Genomic DNA, 27,363 nt, shown 5'->3' with positions numbered 1-27,363 from the left:
TAGTGTGCAGTGAACAGTTCAAGTGGAACATTTCTCCCTAACAGGCAATCTTTATTACTGTGCTTTAGACTTATTATTACTAATCAACAAGAATATATCTTCAGATATTTGAGTCTTCAAATTCTATATAGTCACTCCAATATCACTATCTGAATATTTATACTGAATCATCCAAATTTATACTCTTGTATGCTTAGATTATCACTCAAAATTATTGGGAATCTTCTAGTATTAACTAGAAAACATCCTTTTTAAAAAAAAGTGGAAACAAATCTAGTTGTTATATTTTTACATACCATTGTATTGCCACAAACAGAATTCAAAACACACTGTTCTTAAATTATTGATTTTAACCTCATAGGATCCATCTCTGTAAAATGAGCTTTTAATGTTGTGAGAAAGCCAATCCATCAACATTACTTGAAGGCCCATTTGGTGTAGATACTGAACTGTGTTCAATTTAGGCAGTGCATTAAGTCTTTGGGGCTATTAAGCAACACCTGTTGTGCTGGAAGGACTTTCATTGATTTGGTACCAAGGAAATAAAAAACAATGTTCTCTGAACCAGTAGGTAATTTGGTTCTTCCTGAAAAGTAAGAACAGTAAACACATCTAAACATGTTCCATGCCATTTAACTACCCCAATAGATGTCATGCACTTGAGATCTGCATGGTTGGGGACAGAGATTATATTATGTTGTTCAACGTTTTATTTATATGAGGCATAAAGCACTTGTTAGGTAGTCTATATATGTAAAGAGAGACTAATTGGTTTTAACAGCAATATCTATCTATCTGTATATATAGATATTATAAACAGGGTTGGTCTCCTGTGGCAGCAGGCAAATCTTTCCATGAATATTTTGGGATTTGTGAATGTGCCCTAACCAGGAAATTGTAGAAGACAGTCAATCCATCAACATGTCAGCGCTAATCTTCTTTTGAGTTCTTGTGCAAAGTTTGAACAGGTGAGGTTTTGCATATTCATAAAACAAGCAAATTTTAGGCTTCCAAATTGAACACATACTCCTGATTTGTTTACTTTTTCACATAAAATATCAGGCTGAAGATACATAAGCATAGTCAAAACTCAGGGCTTTCATCTCTCTGAAGCCATGTTATGATAGTATAAAGATGTGGAAAGGTAGGTATGCAAGGGTTTGTGCAAATCACGTTGTATTGCTTTTACAATGCAAAGATCCTACACCGTAGGGACAAGATTTGCACCACTTAGTTTGTTTATACCAACCCATGAACACAGAATTCACTCTGACAGCAATGCAAAATAATAAATATTAAAATAAATTTGTTTTTGCCTCTTGTTTTTATATCAAAATCAAATATACTTAGTACCTTGAATACACAAGATTCTTGTATGTTTTATAACATTTATGAATTAAGAGATTTCTTACAATTTGCATTCAAGTATATATATGCCCACAAATTTTTGGTGGGGACATACCTGGGTTTGACAAGCTGTGCATTTTACTAAGACTATTTAAGTAGGTTATTAATTTAAACTGAGCAGCTCTTCCAGGACTATATACAATTTTCTGCACTGTATGAAATTAAAAACGTCTACTTTTCTGTGTAATCCAAAATGTTTAGTCATCAACTTTGAGATTATTATGTGAATTTTTCATCAGTGATTAAAATAAGCTTGATATAAAATTCAAGGCGTGTCTATATTTAGGGGAGGCAGGCTGGGGAGAAGCCTGGGAGAAGAGAAACGTTCCTTTCTCTGCCTTCTCCCCTGTGTACCTGGGAAACATTTTCAGTAATGAGCTGGGGTTGTTAATACAGCTATTAGTCCTGTTGTTTGACTCAGGGTTTTTTGCTTTCTGGATCTAAAATGTTGAAAATGAAATCGTCAATTCCACTAGAGTGGGGACACTATCTTATTAGCTTTGATATGTTCCGCGGTATTTGGCAAAGTGTTAGCCAGGAAATGATGAAAAATTATTTCTTGGTAATAAATTGAGGCCTGGAGTTCTTTTTATTTCTTTCGCTCTGCTAAAGTGACAGTAAGATTAGGGTTCCTTTTTGAAGTTCAATGTGGGTCTATCTCAACACCCTAGAAATTTTTAGAGTGTCTCAAAAAAATCAATGGAAAAGCTTAATTTTCATCTGAAATAGTGTCAGTATATACAATTACAACTGTTAGCACATTTATCTTTTTTTCTAAGCCTTAAAAATAACATTAGNGTGGGGATGAGCACTGGGTGTTATGTGGAAACTAATTTGACAACAAACTATTTGTAAAAAAAAATAACATTAGTAGACTCCCTTTCTATGGTTAAACTTCATTTCATAGTGAGAGAAAATTGGTAAAAGTTGACAATGGGGAAAGGTAACTAAATTACATGCTTTTTATTCAGGGGAAAAATGTAGCTATAAATTTTGTTCTTAAAAACAAACCTAAAGCTATCCAAGACACTATAATGTTAGAGTTCTATGTATTAGCCAGCTGAAAGGGATACATTGCTCTGTATACATATACCCACACACCCTGAAAGCAAGAAACATTATATTGGAATGTTGTGGTCTTTTAGAATAATCATTGAGAATGACTTTTAAGAAACTTGTTGCTTTTGATTTTTTTGTATCACCGCATCATCCTTACTGGGAATATCTTCTTTTGGAACCAGGTTTGCAAAAGAAAATTGACTTGAAATAAAGTACAGAGAGAGTCCTCAGCTCTAAAGGTCCCTGAAATATCACAATCTTGTGTAGTGTGAATAATTGTTCTTGGTCCTTTTTGGTCAGGATCTTTGTGTAATCTTCAGAAGGGGAGACACGTTTTTAAAAAGTTTGAGTAATCATTATTTTACATTTATAATTTAACATCTGTCTTGGGATGACATGCAATTAGTCTCCACATGCTTTTCATAATGAGGTTTCAAACAGTGTTTTTGTAGATATCTCCTTTGCCAGTATTACCTGGGCTTCAAGCTGGAGTTCCTTTGAGAATGTGACATGTGGGGGACTTCAGTAAGTGACTTCAATGGCTTGGCTCCGTCTGGAAATTGTGAATACAAATGTAAATACAAATCTGTATTATTCCTTATTTTGTTACCACATATTATTGGAGGTGTTGACTTCAGGCCTTGAGTCCCTAGGTGGTTTGAGTCCTGGCTGCCTTAGCAATGACCTTTATGCTTGTATAGTCCCATGAAATTTGAGGCAAACCATCTCTCCTTTGCTAATGGTACTCAAATGTGTACTTCTGGGAGCTCTATGCATGGTATCTCCTCCAGAGAGTTCACATCTTTGGGGACTTCCTGAGAGCAGTCTTGTGATCCTGAGGGAATAGGGTAAAACTTACTGTGTCAAGTTAGTACATTCATGTGATACAATAAGTTTAAAATACCAGCATTAAGTATCTCTTAGGTCTTAAGAGGTAATACAAATATGTGTTTTTATTCATTGGAATTGATTTCTGCCTTTACTTATTCTACACCTTCTTCTTTCTATATTAAGACATGTTTATATATAAACTTTATTGGAAATTAAAAATGATATAAGCTTAACTAAGATGAGATTCATAATTATTTCCTAAGGGGTCACTTCCTGACCCAAATTCTGATCTTGTTTAAGATGTTTTTTTACTGTCTCTTGAATGTAACATTTCTACTACTTACTCCTTTCCTCTTATTCCTCAGTCACCTGAGTTCTGATTTCTTACTTAGGTTTCCTGATTCTAGTCTCTGCCTTATTCTACTCTAATCTGTCTGATTGTGCCAAGTTACACTTCCTCAAACCCAGATTTCATTATTATACTCTGCTTGTTAAAAAATCAATGAACTCCTTAATTGTGCTTCCATCCTGCCACCATATACTCAGTAATCTACTTAGCACTAGACAACTATCCCAATATATCTCCCATTACTTCTCATAACATGTTCTCTACTATAGCTGGGTGTTTATCTTTTTCCTAATTAGATGTCTCAACTTAGCTTTCGCACATGCTTTATTTCCTCACTAGGAATGCCTTGCTCTTCCATAGATGACTTTTCCGTAGTGTTTCTTCTTTTAGAAAGTAATGTATAGGGGCTCCTGGGAGGCTTAGTCGATTAAGCATCTGACTTTAGCTGAGGTAATGATCTCACGGATTTTTAGTTCAAGCCCCACATTGAGCTCTCTGCTGTCAGCAGCAGGTCCTCTGCCCACCCTCCCCCCCATCCCTCCCCTGCTCATGTACCTGTGCACGCGCGCGCTCTCCCTCTCAAAAAAAATAAAAATAAAAATAAAAAAATAAAATAAAACCTAATACGTGTATGTAGCTTTTCCATTATACTTCACAACTACTACCACCCATGAAGCAATCCTTTACTCTCTAAATTCCTAAGAGGAATCTGCTACCAGTCAGCTTGGTCTTCCTCATTAACTAGGCAGGATACTCTCGAGTGACCACACCCTCTGCTTCTTCTCTTTGTAAGATCCAAACTAAGAGTACATTTAAAAACTTTCTTATTGAAATAATCGGTGAATAGTGAGTATTTGATGGATATGTGGTATTTGACAGCTCTTTGGAAATGCATGATTCTCCTTTCCACATGTTTGCAAGTCTGAAATACTACCTACCTCTGGAATTGCAGGAGCTTACTTAACAATTGATATAGTCAATGATTGTTATATACCAGTCATGGGAGATTCAGCAGTAAACAAGTTAGTAACATGTCATAGAGATTATGGTTTACTGTGTGAATATCTATGGGGGCTCACACAGACAATAAACGTGATAAATATTTAAAGTATATAGAATTATAGATGGTGACAAGCATAAATAAAACAGAGAATGAACACAAGGGTTATAGGAGTCATGGTGAGGATGAGAGATTAGAATTTTATATACCTTATGCAGGGAAGACCTAAAATCTGCTAAAATCTGACTTCGTTTTTTTTCTTTTCAAATTTTTATTTAAATTCTAGTTAGTTAACATACAGTGCAATATTGGTTTCATGAGCAGAATTCAGTGATTCATCACTTATGTACAACACCCAGTGCTCATAATAGCAAGTACCCTCCTTAGTACACATCACCCATCTGGCCCATCCCCAATTCATCCCCTTCCCAACCCTCAGTTTGTTCTCTATCTTTAAGAGTCTCTTATGGTTTGTTTCCCTCTCTTTTCTATCCCCTTCCCATATGTCCATCTGTTTGTTTCTTAAAATCTGACTTGAATATGAAAAATGCATGCAGAAAGCTCACTAGAAAGTGTTTTCTGGAACAATCCATGTAAGTGAGTAAAGGAAGTAATATTGGCAGAAGGAGAAATTATATTGCAATGCAGTTGTAGCAGAGAACTACAAAGGCTGACATGGTCCTTCAGATTTATACTGAAATGAAGCACAAAGACTGGACACGTATGCCTTCTTTAAGGACCATAGCAGCTAGGGACTGAGTGGGGTAGTACCATTGGCTTCCATTTGATATTCACTGTTTTAACCCTTACTGTATAAAGCAAAAACATGATACGAGGATTTTGCAAACTGCCATGTATATTCATTCTAATTATAAATTTAGGGACTTGAGAAATGACTACTGGCTGAGCCTGTGAATCCAATGGATCCACTGTAACCTTGATATAGTCAAGGATACCATTTATTACCTGGTTTCTATATGTCTCCATTCTAGCATGATGGCCATTATGTTACTGCTGGCCCAAAGTATCAAGGTCCACTCAGACCCCATAAGATATCTTCACTCTATACTATATCATGGTGTTGAAGTTTTATCATTCATGAGGATCTTTCAGTATTTGGGCTCTGGCTCTGAAAAATAGCTCAATTATAGAAATAGAATAAGAGTTCATAACATTTTTTGAGAGCAGCCACTCTTACCCTTCTAATGAATACCCTTGATTTTTCTGGTTGTTTAACCTGAGCAATACTCATATTGCCTACTCATTTATTTGGGCTTTAAGAACCTACTATTTTATTAACTATTTTCATAGGTCTCTGCATGTAAAGGTCTCTTGGCTGCCACTCTGACTTTGACTTTCATTACAGTATTACACTTATTTTGGTTCTCATAATTAAGTGCTAGAATGGTCTCTCTTATTTTAAGATCTTATTTTATTCCTATTGATTTGAAGAAGCCTAGGTCTGTAATTGATATTTTAATCGTCAACTCCTGCCTATAAAGAACTATCTCAATAATGCTGAAATCTTCTTCACTAGAGTATTTCCTTTTACTTTAATACATAGAAAGTTTTTTGATCATTTCCTAAAGTCTGATTGGTTATCCAATCTAGAACACCAACTTCTCTAAGCCTCCTATTGCCCTTCTCAACCATTTATAATGGGACAACCCTATATCCAGTCTGCTAAGAGCCATCCTATAAAATATGTTAATAATATCTTCCAGAGTGTTGGTACCATGTATCATAGGAATAAGCTTCTATATGTTACCTCTCTTTTATCCAACTTTATGTCCTACCTTCCTTTGATCTAGTACCCTTAGAAACCAGTCAAATGTATAGATGTTCCATATGCATGTTGGTTAGTTTCTATAGCTTTCGGTATGGGCTCAATTTTCTGATGGCAGGTCCAGAGCTTCCCTGGACAGCTTATGTCATAAGCAGATTTGTAGTTATAGGTCTTTAGGAGAAGTAGTTATAGATTCTCAGTAGGTTGAACGTTATCCTATAAGACAAAGGGCTCTGCATTGTTGCTATGCAATAGGGAGTGCTAGCCTTTTAAAAGGAAGTGTATACCACTTTTGCTAGACCAGAGGGTCCAAATCTAAGGAATAAAGATTTTTTGATGCATCAGACCAGGCATCACTATTCTAAGTCTCTGAGTTTCACTTCTTTCCAATGAGGAATTTGATTTTGGTGTAATAGTCTTGCCAAGGTTGAAAATTGAATCTTCTTTGAAACTCCAATATCCTTATAATTAAGTCCTACACCAGATCATTACCTTTTCCACACTTATTGCTACTACAAATATTTATTATACATCAAGCTAACAACTTTTTTTTAACATTTATTCACTTTTTTGAGAGAGAGAGAGAGAGTGAGAGCGCAAGTGGGGGAGGGACAGAGAGAGAGAGAGAGAGAGACAGAATCCAAAGCAGGCTCTAAGTTGTCAGCCCAGAGCTCAGCTCAGGAATCGAACCCACGAACCATGAAATCATGACCTGAGCTAAAGTCTAATGCTTAACCAGCTGAGCAACCCAGGCTCCCCAAGCTAACAACTTTTTAAAAAAGTATTCTTCCTCTTAAAAAAAAGTAACTTGATAGTGCTGTGAAAAGACATGGTTAAATTTAGCACACTGAGTGGTTTTTAGTACCAATCTATGAAAGAGTGAGGATCTTGTCCTTCTTCTCTTCTTACCATCAAGTCTGTTCTCTGCCACGACAGAACTCTTGCATAGGCAAGCTTTGGCCAAGCTCTCTTAACACCATACAGATACTTGCTGGTAATCCCTCCAGACCAGTGATATGTATACTAGTGGTGTGATCAATTCTTGAGGGATCAGACTCAAAGAAGAGGTCCATGCAGATCCTGATGTGGGTTTGAGTGATGTTAGCAGAAAATTATGGAATTTTGGTTTCTTGGAATGTGGTCAAGAGAAGGAACATAGGTTTCAGGTGGACATTTCCCCTGGCTTCATGAACTCTTTGTTCTGTGGGAGAAGAGCTCAGCCATGAAGGGCTAGGGCAGGGATTTCTAAGTTTTGGGGCTCACAGAAGGGGCCTTTCTTGACTGAATATAGAGGTAGGACATAATTTAGAAGTGTTGACTTGGATAACTGTGGTTTCAAAGCAGTGTTAAGACCGAGAAAATATGAGGGCGCCTGAGTGGCTCAGTTGGCTAAGCGGCTGGCTTCAGCTCAGGTCATGATCTCACAGTTCGTGGGTTTGAGCCCCACGTTGGGTTCTGTGCTGACAGCTCAGAGCCTGGAGCCTGCTTCAGATTCTGTGTCTCCCTCTCTCTCTGGCCCTCCCCTGCTCACACCCTCTCTCTCTCTCTCTCTCTCTCACTCACTCAAAAATAAATAAACATTAAAAAAAAGACTGAAAAAATATGGAGGAGAGAGATTAGAGATGGTGATGAACATTGCTTTCAAGGTTTTCTTCTTTAAAGGAAAAGGAAGGACTGACATAGCAACTGGTAGGGATGTTGATCAAAGAAGATGCTTTTGTACATAACCTATGAGAAAGATACAATGCAAAGGAAAAATGGTAAGATTTGATAATGCATAATAGAAAAGAGCCTGTGTTGTTGAAGTGATCTTCTTGAGTAGGTAGTGCACAAATCGATGGTAATTTTCTATTAGACTAGACAGTTCATCTACAGTAACAAGAAAGAAGGCAAAGTGGAGACACCTGGGTGGCTCAGTTGGTTAAGTGTCCGAGTTCAGCTCAGGTCATGATCTCGTGGTCCATGAGATCAAGCCCCATATCAGGCTCTGTGCTGACAGCTAAGAGCCTGGAGCCTGCTTCTGATTCTGTGTCTCCCTCTCTCTGCCCCTACCCCACTCACACTCTTTCTCTCAAAAATAAATAAATGTTAAAAAAATTTTAAGAAAGAAGGAAAATAAAATAGATATTAAAGCAGAGAGATGTTTGGCATAATGCTGGAAGGGTTTCCATTTACAGCTGAGTCCAAAATAATGATCTATCTTGGAATAAACTTAACCAAGGAGGTAAAAGACCTGTACTCTGAAAACTATAAAACATTGATGAAAGAAATTGAAGATGACACAAACAAATGGAGAGATATTCCATTCTCATGGATCAGAAGAACCTTTATTGTTAAAATGTCCATATGAGCCAAATCAATCTACAGATTTAATGCAACATCTGTCAAAATACCAACAACATTTTTCATAGAACTGGAAAAAAAATCCTAAAATTTTTATGAAGCCACGAAAGACCTCAAATACTCAAAGCAATCTTGAAAAAAGAACAAAGCTGAAGGTATCACGACCCCAAATTTCAAGATATACTACCAAAGCTGTAGTAACTAAAACTGTGATACTGGCATAAAAATAGACAAATAGATCAAAGGAACAGGATAGGGTACCCATACATAAACCTGTGGTTATATGATCAATTAATCTATGTCAAAGGAGACAAGAATATTCAATGGGTAAAAGACAATCTCTTCAATATACGATGCAGGGAAAACTGGACATGCAAAAGAGTGAAATTGGGCTATTTTCTTGTACTAAACACAAAAATAAATTCAAAATAGATTAAAGACCTAACAGGGAGATGTGAAACCATAAAATCTGAGCAATCGCTGTTTCTGGAAATTACACAATTTCCACCCCCCCCACTTCTGACTATACTTTCCCAGAACAATTGTTGAGTTATGAGTTCAAATAAAACTGAAGTTCACCCTACACCAAACACTTACCACCAAGACCAAGGAACTGTAAGCCAACTGAAATTATCCATTATACATGACTCTCCACTTCCAGATATTTCTCTGTAAATATTTACTTTGTATTTCCAGCTGAAGGAATGCATCAAAAAATAAAATGTCTTGGGGCTTCCGGGTGGCTCAGTCAGTTAAGCATCCAACTTCGGCTCAGGTCATGATCTCTCAGTTCGTGGGTTCGAGTCCCGCGTCAGGCTCTGTGCTGACAGCTAGCTCAGAGCCTGGAGCCTGCTTCAGATTCTGTGTTTCCCTTTCTCTCTGTCCCTCCCTTACTCATGCTCTGTCTCTCTCCCTCTCTCTTCCTCTCTCTCTCTTTCTTTATATATATATCTCTCTCTCCTTCAAAAATAAAATAAACATTAAGAAATGTCTTGTAAAACTTTTAAGCCTATACTAATTCATCTCAATCCACCTTTCTCCTGAATTTTACATTTCTCTCCTATATTCTAAACCCTAGTCAGATTTCTTTTTGTTTTTCACACCTTTTTTTGTTAGTTCATCATGCCTTTCATCATTAACCTTGTGCTGTTCGTGTTGCCTCAATGCCCTTTCTCATGTCAAAAAGATTTAATGCCCAATTGGATGTCACCACATCCACTACTCTCAACTCTAACCAAACTTGAAAGCTCTTTACATATTCTCTGAAAATATAAAATTTTACATGGACCACTTTTTTAAAAATGCTTACTTATTGATTTTAAGAGAGAGAGAGAGAGCACGCGCACAAGAGGGACTGGTAGGGGGGCAGAGAGAAAAGGAAAGAGAATCATAAGTAGTCTAGGCACTCTGAGAGTAGTGTTCATTGTGACGCTCAATCCCTCAAATGATGAGATCATGACTCGAGCTGAGATAAAGAGTCAGAGGCTTAGCCAACCAAGCCACCAAGACGCCCGTATCAGGACCACTTTTATAATAACACCTGAACATATTGCAATTCATTTAAATCATTTTTATATCTGGTTTATTATTGTTGGTTTCAAGCACCTCAGGGACTTTCCACATATAATCTGAAAGTGGCCCTACAACAGGGAGGCCAGGGAGAGACTGAAGAAAGAGGTCACTCCAGATGGGTTGATGGCAGTTTTAAGAAGCAAAGGAACTTACATACAAGGCTTGTCCTGAGTGGCTGCAAGATGACTAGTTTTCTGCACCTGCCCATGAAATCTTAAAAGTTTACATAGAGGCTTTAACTAGGTTCAGTTCAACTCTATGTCACCATCTCAAGGCTATAACCCTGGAGCAGCCTCTGAGATCAGGGAAGGCAAGTGGACCCCATAATCCAAGGACATGGGGAAAGGGTGAGGAGCCTCCAATTGCTGGGTCCCCCTGACAGCAGTCACGTCTTCTCGATGAGCCACCTACCAACAATTACTCATACTGATTGATAAACTATAGGCTCCAGAGACAGAGCAATCTGAAAAAAATACTGCAGGTTATTTGTACTTTAGTCGGAACTCTGCAATAGAATCTTCTGCAATGGTGGAAATAGTCTGTATCTCCACAGTTCAAAACAGTACCCACTAGCTGCATGTGTCTGCTGAGCACTTGAAGTGTGTCTAGTGCAAATAAAAACTAAATTTTAAATTTTATTAAATTTTAATTATTTTGGATTTAAACTTGGTATGAGTAGCTAGTGGATTTTAATTACTACACGTTTGGCCTGCATGTGTACACTGAGATTTCCTGTGTCACTGTCCTCTGCAAAATCCATTCATCTCACCACATGTACACACTTGCTGTGAATGCTGCTTTAAGATTCACATCTCACCCAGACATTGCCAAACTGCACTGTACATACCAACTTTGGCCTTTTCTCTATGACTCATGCTGCGTAATCCTAATATGACTGTTTCCCTCTTTTCCCCACATTTCCTCAAACACATGAAAGCCTAAAAACAGTCACAGAGCCATTACTTTCTGAAAACTAACCCATGATCCAGTATTTCATTCTTATTTGTTGTGGTTTCTATTTGCTATGCACATATGAGTCAGAGAGACATTACAGGATGCTTGATGGTAGAAGGAAGAAGAGTTAATCTGTTTCAAAAGCCGTGCGTTTTTCTCTTCCTTTGCCATACGAGTAAAAGAATAATTTCAGGTCTCCCTTGAATTATCTTTTCCCTAGAAAATCATCAAATGATTTCTCTGCCTATTCAACACATTTTATGTCTCTCCTGAAGTTTTGAGCTACAGTCATACCACAGAATGATATTCTTAAAGAATATGGAAAATGGTCAGGGCAATAATACAAGTGCACATGAAAAAAGAACTGTGGTACAGGAGGTTTATGCTTAATGTCAGAAGAATTGTACAGATACACAAAGACTCAAGGAGTTGAGAGGAGAGACCTATTGCTTTCATATGCTTTCATACATAAGGAATCTTGTATAAAAAAGTTATGATTTTAGCTATGCTTTGAATTATAAGTAAAATTGCACGTGGATAAAATAAAAGTCATGCCAGAGCACATGGAATTTGTATGCACACTGCTCTCTTCATAGTTGTGTCATTCTGTGCTAATTCCTAATAATTAAAAACTGATTTTCTTCCCTTGTAAAATGAGAGACTTACTACCTCCTTTTTGTTATTTGAAGATTAGATAGATACAATGTCCTTAAAACTCTTAGCATGGTGCTTGGAGGATCACAATATTTCAATACAGAGTAGCATTTATGATTTTTCCAGATAAAGAAAGCTGCATGTTCTGAGAACCAGAGGCAAGAATTCCCACAAGAGAGTTTAAGAGACAGTGTGCTGAGTTACCATGAACAGATCAGTTTGGCTCAAGGACTATGTATATTTGGGAGAAATTGAGACGTATATTCAAAAAGTAGATTGAAACAAGACTGTGAAAGGCATTTTATTCCAAGGTAATGAGTGTATCATATAGGTTGGAAGGAGCCAATAAATGTTCTTCGGTAACATTGTATCCAAATGTAAGTGGTGTTTGAAGAGTAGAAACTTACACACCATACTTGGAAGAAAGCGGAATAGATATAGAGCATCAAGCTAGCAGTCCAGTACAGTAATTCAAACATCAGAAAATAAGGATTAGAATTAAGATATCAAATGTGAAAATATAACTTAAAAGTGATGTACAAATAGAAGAAATAACTAGAGAAAGGTAATAGATGCTGACGTAAAGAGGAACATGGAATAAAAATTTGGTGTAGCAAAAGGAATGCTTTGCAGTTAGAGTGTTGAATTCAAAATCCTGTCTTCACTCTTTGCATGAATTTAATCATATACTAAATTTCCCTGAGCCTCCATTATCTCCTGTATAAAATAAAACTAATGATAACCATGAATTTGCTGTGCAGTTATAATATGGTGGAATAGTAATGCATTTTTTGTTCTGAATTGGAATGATGATGGAATAAATGAGAAGTATTTGGAAAAAAGAACAACATATTTGGAACAGGAAATTTTAAATAGAAGACTAACATCTATTTAATATGGCATAATAGATGGATTTCCTTTCAGGTAACATATAATAGGCGTATGAAAATTTATGACTAGTACTCAAGAGACAGACCATTATTTTATTTTGAAAACGGAGGATATTTTGGAAGTATGTGGTAGAAATCTAGGCCTGAGATGACAGAATTGTGAGGTTTATGAACATACAACCCTACATCCCTGAGTGCAGCTCATGGTAAAGTCTGATTTAGACCATGGGAATAGGTTTCCTAGCCTGTTGCTCTTACCTTTCCCATTGAGTGTCCACAGTATGACTAAATATGGTTGTCTAAGCCTCATTTGAAAATTTCCATGGATTTTGAGATGTGTTATTCTCGTATCTCTGGTAAACAGCTCCAAAATTCCCATTTAGTCTCAGACTTTACAATATTTCCATATGTTTTTTGCTGTTCCTGGCAAAATCTTCCAGGACTTTTCAAAAGCTTTCCTCAAAACCAACTCTTAGCTTTTGATTTCTGTTTCCTGAAGTTATTTCTTTGTTTGTTTATTTGCTTGTTTATTAATGTTGAGAGAGGGAGAGAGAGAATCCCAAGCAGGCTCAGCACAGTCAGTACAGAGCCCAACCAGAGTTTGATTTCACAAACCTGAGCAGAAATCAAGAGTTGGACACTTAACCGACTGAGCCACTGAGCTCAGTCCCCACCCTGAAGTAATTTCTATGTGAAATGTCATTATGAATCCCAAATGTGTCCAGGATATCAGGGTTATGCAACATTTATTTAAAAGTTGAAAATATGGAGGATATAAATTCAAACATTTATTTTAGGGAAGTGCAGATCTAGCAGTCAGGACATTGAATTTATACTGTGGTTGTGTTGACTCAAACAATTTGGATCAGATGCAAAGAAGTTAGAGTCAGGCTTTCCTTTCTCTTTCTTAGTAAAAAATAATTCAAACTGGAACATTTCCCATGGAGGGTGATAATGGACCATTGGCAGAATGTAGAAGAGGCTTTATTATCTGTCACAATGTTAACCTGAAGTGAGGAGCCAACATTGCTGAGTAATCATTGTCCTAAACTGTTTGATCTGAGACCAATCCCTTTAAAGAGAGCTACTCTGATATGAAATGAGTGACATTATTATTTATCCCGCCTTACCTCCCTTATGAGAGTTTCTTTACTGTCTCTTGGTGCATTCTTCCTTCAAAGCTCAGAGACCCACAAAAGTTCCCATTTTCTAAATGACACATTTCCTTCAAACCCTCCCACTAAACAGAACCTTATAATTCAGACCTATTCTACCATCTAAAGATGAAGCTATTAATGTTGTCTTAGTAAGCAATACAGGGGAATGGAAAGTCAAGCAGATTTCACTGAGCTTAAGCCATCTTCTCTACGAATAATGGTAATAAAATCTATTGTCGCAAATGAACTAACACATGAGAAGATATTAAAACAGTGCCTTGCCTCTGGCAGTTTTTTAAAAAAATGATATTCTTCCTGGTCCTGCTCCAAAAAAAGATGTTCTGATAGGACTTACCTAAGTAACCGGGGATGATTAGATCTCCAGCACGATTCTTTATCCTGTGGGTGGCCTAATGGACATGTTTACTAGGATTTTGCATAGATATCCTTGGGTGGGCCTTGTGCCTAGTCACCCACACCCTTGTTCAAGATTGAAGGTTATGCTCTTACTTGCTAGAATGTTGCTGCCTGATGATAGCTGGGAGCTTGTCACTTTTCTCCAGAAATTTCCTCAGCCGAAAAAGCTACCTCACCCAAAGTCATACATCCCAAAGGGGATGTGCATCCAATGATTGAGGTCTCCAGCCAAGACAAATCTGAAGAACCATCTCACCTTCAGAGTTCCCTGCCAACTTCGCCAAAATGTTATTCTTGCCCAGCACCCCAACTTCTCCTGTCTGATGCTGATGCTTTTACTTCCCCCACAAATGTTGATCCTGGGAGCACTTCCAAATGAACTTCCTGTACAATCGTCTGTTTCAGAGTTGGCTCCCCAGGGAACCATGCCAAATAACATGCTCCAAGCCAAAACGGATGGCCACCATTAACAACAGCATAACTTCTAGCAAACCTGTGGTTCACATGGCATTTTGTGTGCTGAACAGCACACTGAGGCTCAATAAACCAAAGTATTTTTGCTACTTACTCTTACTTTATTCCCATAGCCAAGGAGTCTCTTCAATTTTTAATAGACTTTATTTTTTTAAAACAATTTTATGCTTCTAACAAAACTAGCAGAAAATACTGAGATTTCTCATGTACCTCAGTCCCTATGTGCAGAGCCTCTCCCATTATTAACATCCCCATCAAAATGGTACATTTGTTATAATTAACGAACCTACACTGATACATCATTATCACCCAAAGTCTGTCACTTAAGTTAGGGTTCGCTCTTGGTATTCTACATTCTTTGGGTTTGGACAAATATACGATGGCATTTATCTATCATTATAGTATACAGAGTAGAGAGTAGTCCACTGCTCTAAAAATCCTTTATGTTCTACCTCTACCTACTTCTTTCCCTCTAACCCTTGATGACTACTAATTTTTTTTTTTACTGTCACCCTAGTTTTGCCTATTCCAAGATGTTATATAGTTGGAATCCTATAGTGTGTAGCCTTTTCAGATTGCCTTCTTTCACTTAGCAATACATATTTAAGGTTTCTTTATGTCTTTATATGACTTGACAGCTCATTTCTTTTTAGCAATGTATAATATTCCATCGTCTAGATTCACCACAGTTTAATTTTTCATCACCCACTGAGAAACATTTTGGTTACTTCTAAATTTTGGTAATTATAAATAAAATTGCTATACACCCATGAACAAATTTTTGTATGGACATAAGTTTTGAAGTCCTTTGGACAAATACCAATGAGAATAATTGCTGGGTTTTTTGGCAAGAGTTTGTTTACTATTGTAGAAAACCACCAAAATGTCTTCCAAAATGGCTGTACCATTTTACATTCCTACCTGCAATGGAGGAGAGTTCCTATTGCTCCACAAGCACTATCTCGTTTTTTAATTTGCTTTTTCTTGATGGCGCACAATGTAGAATGTCTTTTCATATGTTTATGGCCATGTATATATCTTCTTCTGCATCTTTTAAGAAATTGGCCTCGATTATCAAATTCATTGAAGTTATCAGATTTGTAGCCATACAGCTGTTCCTTCTAATGTTAATGGGCTCTGTGATGATGTACTTTCTTTCATTTCTAACATTAGTCATTTGTGTCTACTCTCTTTTCTGTTAGTCTGTATAGAGGCTTACTGATTTTATTGATCTTTTCAAAGAACTAGAATTTCTTTTTTTTCCAGATTTGGTTTTAATAATTTTTCTCTATTAATTTCCTATTTTCAATCAATTTATGTGGTAATTTTTAGTATTTATCTTATACCACTTACTTTGAAATTATTTTCCTCTTTTTTTCTAGTTTCCTAAGATGGAAGTTCAGATGATTAATTTTAGATCCTTATTCTTTGGTAATATATGCATTTAATATTATAAATTATCCTCTATGACTTCACTGTATCCCCAAATTTTGATAGGTTGTATACTCACTTTCATCTAGTTCAAATATTTTTAAATTCCTCTTAAAATTTCTTTCTTTGACCCATGTGCTATTTAAAAGTATACTGTTTGATTCCTAACTTTTTGGTGGAATATCTATCTATCTTTTTGTTATTGATTTCTAATCTCCTTGTAATCTTACAATAGTCATTGTATGATTTCTACTCTTTTAAATTTGGTGAAATGTGTTTTATAGTACAGACTGTGGCTTGTCTTGATAAATATTCCATGTAAGCTCGAGCAGATTATGTATTGTGTTGTTGTTGGATGACATAGTCTATAGATGCCTATTATATCCAGTTGATTGATGGTATTGTTTTCAACTATGCCCTTATTAATTTTCTGCCTGCTGGATCTTTCCGTTTCTGATGAAGAGTGTTGAAGTCTCTACCTATGGTAATGGATTCATCTATTTGTCTTTTCAGTTCTATTTTTGCCTTGTTTGGTTGCTAGGCACATACCTTAAGGATTATTATGTCTTCTTAGAGAATTGACCCCTTTATCATTATGTAATGATCCTTTATTATTATTTCTCCTTCAATTTTTAAGAATGATTTCTTAGAATACAGAATTTTAGTTTTCTGTCTCTCTCTCTCTGTCTCTCAATATTTTCTCTCTCAACACCTTAAATATTTCACTCCACTCTCTTGCTTACATGGTTTCTGAGAAATTGGATGTAATTCTTATTTTTGCTCCTTCATAAGTAAGGTATTTTCTGCCCCCTCTACTAGCATTTTTCAAGATCTATCCCTTACCTTTGATTTACTGTAGTTTGAATAGAATATGTCCAGGTATAGTTTTGTTTTTTGTTTGCTTATTTGTTTGTTTTGGCATTTATCCTTCCTGGTGTTCTCTGAGCTTTCTGGATTTGTGGTTTGGTGTCAAACATTAATTTGGAAAACTTTTCAGCTGTTATTACTTCAACTATTTCTTTTGGTCCTTTCTTTCTTCACCCTCAGGTATTCCCATTTCACATGTTATATCTTTTGTACTTGTCCCTCAGTTCTTGAATTGTGTTCTGTTTTTTATCGTTCTTTTTTTCTCATTACTTTTCAGTTTTTGGAGACTTCTACCAAGATATCCTCAAGCTGCAAAATTTTCCCTCCCCCCGTTTATTCAGACTGCCTGTTAGAGAGCTTGCTTGCTTATTAGTCAGTTCAATAAGCAGCAGTGTGCCTTACCACAGTGGACAGGGATCTTCATGATCCCTAGTCACATTTGTCAACACACTGCATCCCCACTTAGCAGCTTAGCCTTAAAAGACATAATATTCTTTCTCTGAACTCCAGATATTTTGCACAAAATGCCCCTTGTGTCTTGGCTTATCTTGCTAATAGTCACCAATACATGAAATTGCATGGTTTTTAATTCATTAAATTAAGGTTTCAAAGTAACTGGGGAAGATTTTAAGTATTATTTTCTATCTTAGTCTCTGATCTTGACATGATATCTGATATGGTATATATTCAAATGTTATTTTTTTAAATAAGTAATTTCTTAGGGCACCTGGATGGCTCAGTCGGTTAACTGTCTGACTTCAGCTCAGGGCATGATCTCACCATTCATGGGTTCAAGTCCCGCATCTGGCTCTGTGCTGACAGCTCGATGGAGCCTGGCGTCCGCTTCAGATTCTGTGTTTCTGTCTCTCTCTGCTCGTTCCCCACTCACTCTCTCTCTCTCTCTCCCTCTCAAATAAATAAACATTAAAAAAATTATAAGTGATTTCTCAATTTGCAATAATGTGGATGGAGCTAGAGAGTATTGTGCTAAGCAAAATGAGTGAGTCACAGAAAGAAAAATACCATATGATTTCACTCATCTGTGTTATTTAAGAAACAAAACAGATGAACAGAGAGGGAAAATGAAGAGAGGCAAACCAGAAAAGAGACTCTTAACTATAGACAGAAACTGAGGATTGCTTTATGGGAGGTGGGCAGGGGGATGGGTAAAATGAGTGATGGATATTAAGGAAGGTACTTCCTATCATGACCACTGGGTATTGTATGTTAAGTGATGAATCACTAAATTCTATACTTGAAACTAATACTACACTGTATGTTAACTAACAGGAATTTAAATAACAACTTGGGGGGTGCATGGGTGGCTCAGTTGGTTAAGTGTCTGGCTTCGGCTCAGGTCATGATCTCATGATTTGTGGGTTTGAGCCCCATGTCGGGCTCTGTGCTGACAGCAAGCTCAGAGCCTGAAGCCTGCTTTAGATTCTGTATCTCCCTCTCTCTCTGACCTTCCCCTGCTCATGCTGTCTGTATCTCTCTCAGAAATAAATTTTTAAAAAGCATTAAAAAAATAACAACTTGGTAAAAATAAAAATTGATTTCTATGTTGAAATGAGTACTTGACATAATCAAGTGGCTCACTTGACATAATCAAATCCTTTTGAAAGATATTTTTTCTCTTTAAGTTATGAAAATAATTTTAGGGCTCTGCATCACTCAAAATAGAACAAGAAATAATGCATTAACAAACAATGCAAAAATTTCAGGCACTTAAAACAACAATGATTTCATAGAATAATTACATGGAGACAACATTCATGGAATGAAAAGACCAGAATTCTGAGGACAGAGTACTGGGGAATGTTTAACATGTAAAATAAAGAAGAAACTTTTCTCTATTCTAGTATAATTACATGAAGATAACTACTTCTATTATTTCCTACTGCACAGAAATACATTGATATTCTCCTATATGAGTTTAAATAAACTCATAGATATAAATAAAGCTTATAATGTAAATGTTTAAGACTATTTCGATATTTAAGCCATTGCTATTAATTATATTTTTCTAGAGAGTGAGGCATTTGTATTTTGAGTTATATGAATATTTTCTCTAAATCACTCTGAAAGAGTGATTATTTAGTTTTTTTCCTAAGAATATTCCAGAATGAAGGACATTTTCTTTTCGGATATGTGTATTAGCAAGAATGAAAAGCTTTCTCACAGAAGAGTTTAGTGATAGTTTGTGCATTGTTTGCACATTTTTCCAGATTTTATGTTGTAGACTAGTTGTAATCAAATTCTAAGACCTTATTATTTTTATAGTTTTTTAAAGTATTTGGTTACAGTCATTATTCCAGTTATTGAGAGGATTATTAGTTTTCTAACTGGTGTGCTAGCATTCTCTGGCTTGTTTCCCAGAAGTGAAGAGAACGTCTTACTTGAGGAATTTGGTTTTTTACGTCTATTACTACTGAAAAAGCAGATTATAATACATCTGTTAAATGAAAGCATATATTACGTCCTATTCTTGCTCAATTTCTCCTGGTTTATCACTTCTTTCTGGCTGCAGTATTCACAAGAAAGGATCCACGGTGCCCTGGAGTAGAATAAGTAAATTGATAAACATGCCACATCATGTGAGTGGTCCTGAATTTGTCCACCAACCAGTGCCAATGTCTCACGTTCCCAGACTTTTAAAGAACAATGATTCTGGCATGTTTATAATGTGAACTCACGTAAATGTTTTTATCTGTTGTCTCTGTGTTGTTGCTCTGTTTTCACATTTTATTTCCCAGAATATTAAAGAGCAGTGATGAATTGTTGAGTTATTTTAGAACTATAAATAAAAAGGAAAGGAAGAGCGAGGCTTTAGCTACAGGCCAAAAGCTACTAGCACAGATCAAATCAACACTCACTCTCTTTCTTTGTTCTATAAAAATTATTAATCAAGGGAAGATTAGAAAGAGTAAAGAAACGCTATCCTTCTTCCATGTCTTCAGAATACATCTTTTCTTCTATGAAGGAGGAGGTGTGTGTGTGTGTGTGTGTGTGTGTGTGTGTGTGTGTATCCTCATTTTATTCACTTATTTAAATATCTTCCAATAAAGTATCTCTCCAAGCCTAAAGGTAAATGATAGTGGAAGACACTCAGTTCCATTATAATTATATCCACCTAAGCTTGTATAGGGAAGATTATGTCTCCTGAAATGAACTGAAAACTTCCTGGGTAGAATGCTTTCATTTTTTCTTTTAATTTCCACAGTACCTGGAACATCAAGGCCTTCAATAAATCTTGTTTAGAGATTGAATAAATAAATGATGGATATACCTTCTTCAAAAGAATAAACCATTTTCATGCAAACTCAAATGAAGACTAAAAACCCCTTACTGTGTAGATTAGTCTCAGGCCCATCTGAGAAAAATGCAGAGGAGTCACATGAAAGAGAGTATGAAATTAGAATTTAGGAAATCAAAGGAATGCAATACCTTATGCGAATTTGTCCTCAATCACTCATGCTCTCATTACTACTCAAATTGTCATGGACAGATGAGCATTAAAACATTTTTAATTTTGCTATCATTTGTATGCTGTGCTATTCTATGATAATATAAGTTTTAAAAGTTTGGCAAAGAAATCTTAAGTAGCTCATTTATATCCTTTAATGTATACGTCGAGTTTCACTCTCTTTGAGGCATTGTAAGTGCAGAGAAGGGTACTGGGGCATCACTGGACCAGTAAGAAGCTCCAATTATTTTTCCCTGACTACATCTACTATTTGCCTATAGCCTGATTTCTTTAAGGCTTTCTTCCTATTGACTGATCTTGACAACCAGCCAAAAGGAATTTCAAGGCAAACAGAGTGAAAAGGCACATTCAGCTTTTTCTTCACTCCTGATCACAAAGCTGTTCTTGATTTCTTTTAGTTAAAAGTCCCATCTAGAAAAATTTATGGAGAAGAAAATTGGGGGATTCGGGGTGTGAAACTTTTGGAAACTCATTATGTCATCCTGAGGCTCTAATCTTTATTCGAATCTCCTTCTCCCTCACCTCCACCTGCCTTTCCCATGGGACCTCAGTAGCTTTACTGCTTCATCCTCAGTTCCTGGAGAATAAACTGTGGAAGTTGGGAATTGGAAGATCCTTTTAAGCAGGGAACATGATTATGTATCTTTTTTTAAATTTTGTTCCCCTTAGAGTCCCTGAGGCATCGCAAACCTTTCAAATGCGTTTATTGATTTTTATGACTGCTTTACTAGGTGTCTACATAAATAAATAATAAATGAATAGTCATAGTTTTTATTATAGATTCTCTCCTACTTTCTCCCTCCCCTTATTCTTTCAAGTTATTTTAAAACAAGTCAATGTAATTAGCTTATTATTCATTATATTTTGAATTTTACAAAATAATTCTTAACATTATTATGGTTTATAACCTACTACTACTTGTTATTTTAAATGCCTCAATTGTAAAAGTAAACATTTAAGATTAGCATGCCCTTATAAATATTTATACTAGTATTGTTTTCTTTTTCTTGTTTTCTTTCCTTTCCTTTGTATTTCAGAGACATTGGGCCCAAAGAAAGCCCAATTTGTTGAGATGAAGGAGCCATTTCTCAGAGGGAATATAGTCTGCTTTCTTGTGGTTCTTTGTCCTTTCCTACCAGGCTTTCAGGAAGTAATGGCCAGTATCTGTTATCTTTAAGGGCAATTGGATAATGCTTTATTTTACTTGTTGTCTTATACCATTTCTGTAGCTCTTTAGATAAAAAAAAAAAAAAAAAAGAAGTTTAAAATGTGAAAACTTGGGGCACCTGGGTGGCTCGGTTAAGCCTCCAACTTTGGCTCAGGTCATGATCTCAGGGTTCACATTTTGAGCCTCTTCAGCTCTGTGCTGACAGCTCAGAGCCTGGAGCCTGGAGCCTGCTTTGGGTTCTGTCTCCCTCTCTCTCTGCCCCTCCCCCACTGGCTCTCTGTCTCTCTGTCTCTGTCTGTTTCTCCTTCTCTCTCAAAAATAAACTTTAGAAAAAAAACTTTTTTTACAGTGAAAACTTACCTATTGAGGGTGTAAATTAAACGAATGCAATAAAAAATGGAACTCTTACTATGAACAGAATGAGCAAACAAGCAAAATGCAAATAGAATATTGTGAGGGATGGTATTAATATATTATTGACATAAAAATCTGAGAAAAGCTGGCAAGTTTATGAAATTTGGAGGAAAACAGAAGCTTGTAATTTTATGGCTAGATGATATGAGAGATGGTATAATAAAAAGGTTTTATGTCATGGATTAAAGACCTGAGGTGTTTTTTTTTAATTTAAAATTTTATTTATTTATTTTTTTCCTCAAGGTAATTCAGTCAGTTCAGGGCCAAGACAAAAATAGAATCCAGGTTTCCCTACATTAAGCCTAGTTCCAGAAGGACTTTCTTTTTTTTTTTTTTAAATTTTTTTTTTATTTATTTCTAGGAGAGAGAGAGACAGCGTGAGCAGGGGAGGGTCAGAGAGAGAGGGAGTCACAGACTGAAACAGGGTTCAGGCTCTGAGCTGGCTGTCAGCACAGAGCCCGACGCGGGGCTCGAACCCACAAACCGCGAGATCATGACCTAAGCGAAAGTTGGACACTCAACTGACTAAGCCACCCAGGCGCCCCTCAGAAGGACTTTCAAAAGAGATTGTTCATAGTGGGGCTCTTGGGTGGCTCAGTCCCTTAAGCAGAGACTCTTAATTTCAGGTTAGGTCATGATCTCAAAGTCGTGTGATGGAAGTGTTGGGCTCCCATGTTGGGCATGGATCCTGCCTAAGATTCTCTCTCTCTGTCTCCCTCTGACCCTCCCCTGCTTGTGCACGCGCATGCATGCTCTTTCTCTCAATAAATAAATAAATAAAAGATTGTTCATGTTATTAATACACACTCTCTGAGACTGAGAATTTTTGTCTTCTCCACTGTGGTATCCTAGTGTCTAAAACAATGCCTGACCACATTAGACACTCAACTACTATTTATGGAATACTTATGGGATATGTGAATATGTACTGAATACATTAATTCATTAAGATTTAATTTTTGAAGGGCTTGCCACAGAGCTTCTATGTAAAATGATAAGGTCTAAAAGCCTTAAAATATTGAAGTTATTTTCTTTAAATACTCATGAATTTTGAGTAAGGATTTCAATGATATGTAACTACTGATATTTGAATATTTTTGACCTATAAAAATGGTAATTTCGTGTTTCAATCGAAAAATCACTGACACAAATTCAATCATGCATAATTCCAAGAATGTGAAAAAATAATAATGTTGGAAAAATAACATATTAGCTCTGCTAGTGGTCTCTGCCAATTGCAAAAAGGTTATTTCATCTGATTAGGCTGGGTGATTTAACATACGAATCATCCTGGAAGCCCCTTAAAATGTACATTTCTGAATCCCTGTCAGCTGAGATTCTGGACTAGAAAATCAAATCTGATAGGAGGAACTTGACGGAGGAACAAGGGGGAGAAGAAGGGGGGAAGTGGTGGGGGAAAGGGAGAGAGGCAAACCATGAGAGACTCTTGAATGCTGACAAAAACTGAGGACTGATGGATGTGGGGGGGAGGAGGGATGGGCATGGAGGGGGGCACTCGTGGGGATGAGCACTGGGTGTTATGTGGAAACTAACTTGACAATAAACTATTTGTAAAATAAAAAAAAAGAAAAGGAAAAGAAAATCAAATCTGAACTCCTTGTCCTGGCATTCAAGGCCCTTTGTACCAGGTTATAGTTTCAGTGTGATTCCATTACCGTCTCTTCACTAGTCTCATTCTACCCGTTTCACTCCCAATCACTCATTATTCATCCTTAAGTCTCCCTGTCTTTGCTATCTCTATCTCAAATGCTGTACCAGTTTATCAGATTAAACCATTTCCAAGTCATTTCTTCACAGATTTATTTAATTGTTCATTGATTATCTCTATCCCCAGTAGGTAGTAAAATCTCACAGTGGCAAGACCATTCACCAGCATTTTCCATGATCCTAGTAAATTTTTCTGGTAAATAAAATATGATTAATAAATACCTGTGATACCCATAATTAAATGACATGTGCTCTTGACTGTGGTATGAAGCACAGTTACATAAATATGAAATAGAAGTGCAGATTTCATGCAGTAGGACTGCACAGGGTGGATTTATTAGTTCCCCTGGGGTAGAGGGTGACTATTAGGAAAAGCTCCATTAATCTCACCAAGTCAAAGTCGAGTTCATAATTGAAGGCTAGGGATTCTCTGTAGGCAAGGACTGACTGAGATTCTTAGTTTTAGGTCTCTCTCTCTCTCTCTCTCTCTAACTCCTGCTGTCATTCTTGCTCTCTCTCAACAGGGCAAATTTCACAAATACAGATTTTTTATTAATTTCTCAACTGTTATTATCTACCCGTTATCAGAGCTTGAGAGCTCAACTTTATCTCAATTAGTAGTTATGCCTTTTATATGTTTGTTTAAAATAACCAGTTTATTATATGATGAGTATTTTTCTCTCTTATAGTAAATTCCTATTGGCTCTCTCTAATTTTCTTGGTATGTGTGTGCAGTGTAAAAGGGAGTTGGCTTTTGGGAGCATTCTAGAATCCGTGACCTATGATTTATAGCATTTACTCAATGACACAAAAGAAAACAAACAAAAGAACATTTTTGGATGTCTCCAGAGACTTTCCCCATCAACATCTAATTTTAGATTGTTTCAGTTCCTGCTCTTGGCAGGTCTAGGAGCTGCCAGTTCCCATAATCCTTTCTAATTTACATGAGAAAGCATTGAGGACGTATGGGACCAAAGCTCTGTTTTTCATATTCTCCATTTTAACCTTTCCCTTTAAAATTTAATCAGTGTGAGAGGAAATAAACACTTTTTGCCCCCATTGTACAATGGGAGTAACATCCTCCTCCATTTCCCCGGTGATAGTCAGGCTCCAGATAGCTGCCTTCAACAGCACATTTTAAATCAGCTTGACTCCTAAGAGCAACTTGGCCAGTATTTTTGCCAAGTGGAGGCCAACTGTTTGTTCCTTAAATGGTGCCAAAGGGCTAAATACTAGTCCAAAACTATCCACAGGACTTAGAATTCAAGTTCATAATAAGAGAGCAAGTGTTGAAGAACTATTTTGCATTTCACCTGAGATCTAACCCAGAAAGGAAAAATAATTAAGAGAAGAAGTCTTAGGATTCACGGAGCTTTATGTAGCTATCACAAAACTGGGACTCGTACTATAGACTATCTCTTGAACAATTAGCGAGATGTAAGATTTAAGAGGGAAACAAACAGAATTATTGAAAACACTGCTTTTTCTGAGCCATCTCTTCTGCCTCCTGGGGTGGGGGCAGAGGGAAGGAGGCAGAAAGTTGTAAAACTCCACAGATCTTGAAATTTTTACACATTTTTGTTTTTTATAAAAGAAAGACCAAAATTCATCAAATATTAATGGCTTCATCCTGGTTATATATTAAATGGAATTGCCTAGATAGATATTTTTTTCTCTATAGTGTTCAGACTTACTGGTGGTATTACAGTTTATTGGTATCAGATTAATAAATCAAAATCCTCATCCTTAAAACTTAGAAGGGAAAAAATATTCTAAATCTAACAGAAGCGAGGTTTACCTTTCAATGATTACACCATTTTGATGAATAATTGAGTATCTTTATAAAAAAAAGATATACTTGACAAACTTTATCAACCTCTAGCTCAATAAGAATAATCAAGTGAATATAAGTAGGGTTTTCCCTAATTATTAAGATATTTTCTATTTAAGTATTTTTGTTACTGGCTACATTCTCTTTCTAAATAGTTTAGCAACTAGATCACTTCATCATTTAAAAACTTTTTTTCAACAGTATAAAATACACAGGCAATATTTTGAGTAGCTCTGATTATTGTATCCTGAGCTCTGCTTGTATATGAGGGACTATGGCCAGACCTTTGCACACACGATAACTTAGTAAAGTTTTCTTATGTATAAAAGGGAGTAATATTGGCATTTGCCTGCTGTAGTGGTGTACAGAATAGACTCATTGACTGAAAGCACTTAAAATTTTTTATAGTTTATTTTTATTTTTGAGATACAGAGAGACAGAGCATGAGCGGGGGTTGGGGGGCAGAAAGATAGGGAGACACAGAATCTGAAACAGGTTCCAGGCTCTGAGCTACCAGCACAGAACGCGATGCGGGGCTCGAACCCATGAACCGCGAGATCATGACCTGAGCAGAAGTTGGATGCTTAACAACTGAACCCCCCAGGCGCCCCACTTTTTTAAATTTTTATTTGAAGGAAAGCACTTAGAATAGTGCTGGCCATGTAGTAACTCTGTGTGCATTAGGTATTGCAGAATGTAATACCTAATGTGTTTATATTAATATATTGCTTAATAGAATTGTCCCACAGGTTAATATTTCAATGTTGGAGAATTAAAACTTAGGAATTTAAGTAGCTGGCCCAAATTCATGAAGTACAGAGTCAAAGTCTCGAATTCAAAGCCCAGGTTTGTAAGCTGCCTCTCCTGTGGCTCTAGTACCCCACCCCACACCCGGTCTTCCACTACACACAACGCAAATAGGAGGGAAAACTGCACCGAGCACACATGTTCATGTACGGAGGTGCCTGCGCTGCTTACAGGAGAAGCACTTCCCTGATGTGCTCTGCACACAAAATCTTTCTTTCCATGTTGTATTAACTAAATGCCACTCCTTTCTTCAAGCCTTGTTGCTTCCTGGCTCTCCTGCTCGTTCCCCGTCTATCCCATCTTTCTTCTCTCAGCTAAGAGGAGGAAGGTTAATCTATCCAATGTCTCATGGTGAAACCCAAAAAGTTTCTCGCCCACAACATCTCGTTCACTGGTAGGCACAACACTTGCCTCAGTTGCCCAAAAACCTTTTTCTTAATTTTAGTTTGCAATTTTTAAAAGTGGTTAGGAATACCTTGGATGATTCTCAGAAGATTAAAATAGGTTCCCTTAAGCAATGGTGTGAATTTACGTTGGAGAAATGAAGCACCAGTGCATTTTGGGTGAGTATGATTCTCAGAGTCAAACTACATGATTGCCATGAGGAAGGAAAGTTTATCCTTCCATAAAATGACTGACAAAAAAGTACTTTATTTCACTTAATGCATCACACAATCTTACTAAAAGTGAAACCAGACAGAAAGAAGTAAATGTTTTAGGCAAGATCCACAAATTGG

The 27,363-nt window shown here is 36.6% G+C and overlaps 1 protein-coding gene across 4 annotated transcripts in view; it reads left to right on the top strand.

Moving 5' to 3' along the window:
- The window catches only part of CD36 (CD36 molecule (CD36 blood group)), a 182,960-nt gene that overhangs the window by 25,787 nt on the left and 129,810 nt on the right, over positions 1-27,363 (top strand). The window lies entirely within an intron of this gene.

This window comes from Crocuta crocuta, unplaced genomic scaffold (assembly GCF_008692635.1).
Source record: "Crocuta crocuta isolate KB4526 unplaced genomic scaffold, BGI_CrCroc_1.0 scaffold417, whole genome shotgun sequence".
NCBI lineage: Eukaryota > Metazoa > Chordata > Mammalia > Carnivora > Hyaenidae > Crocuta > Crocuta crocuta.
Note: the sequence above shows the minus strand (reverse complement) of the source record. Positions and strands in the feature narration are given on the sequence as shown.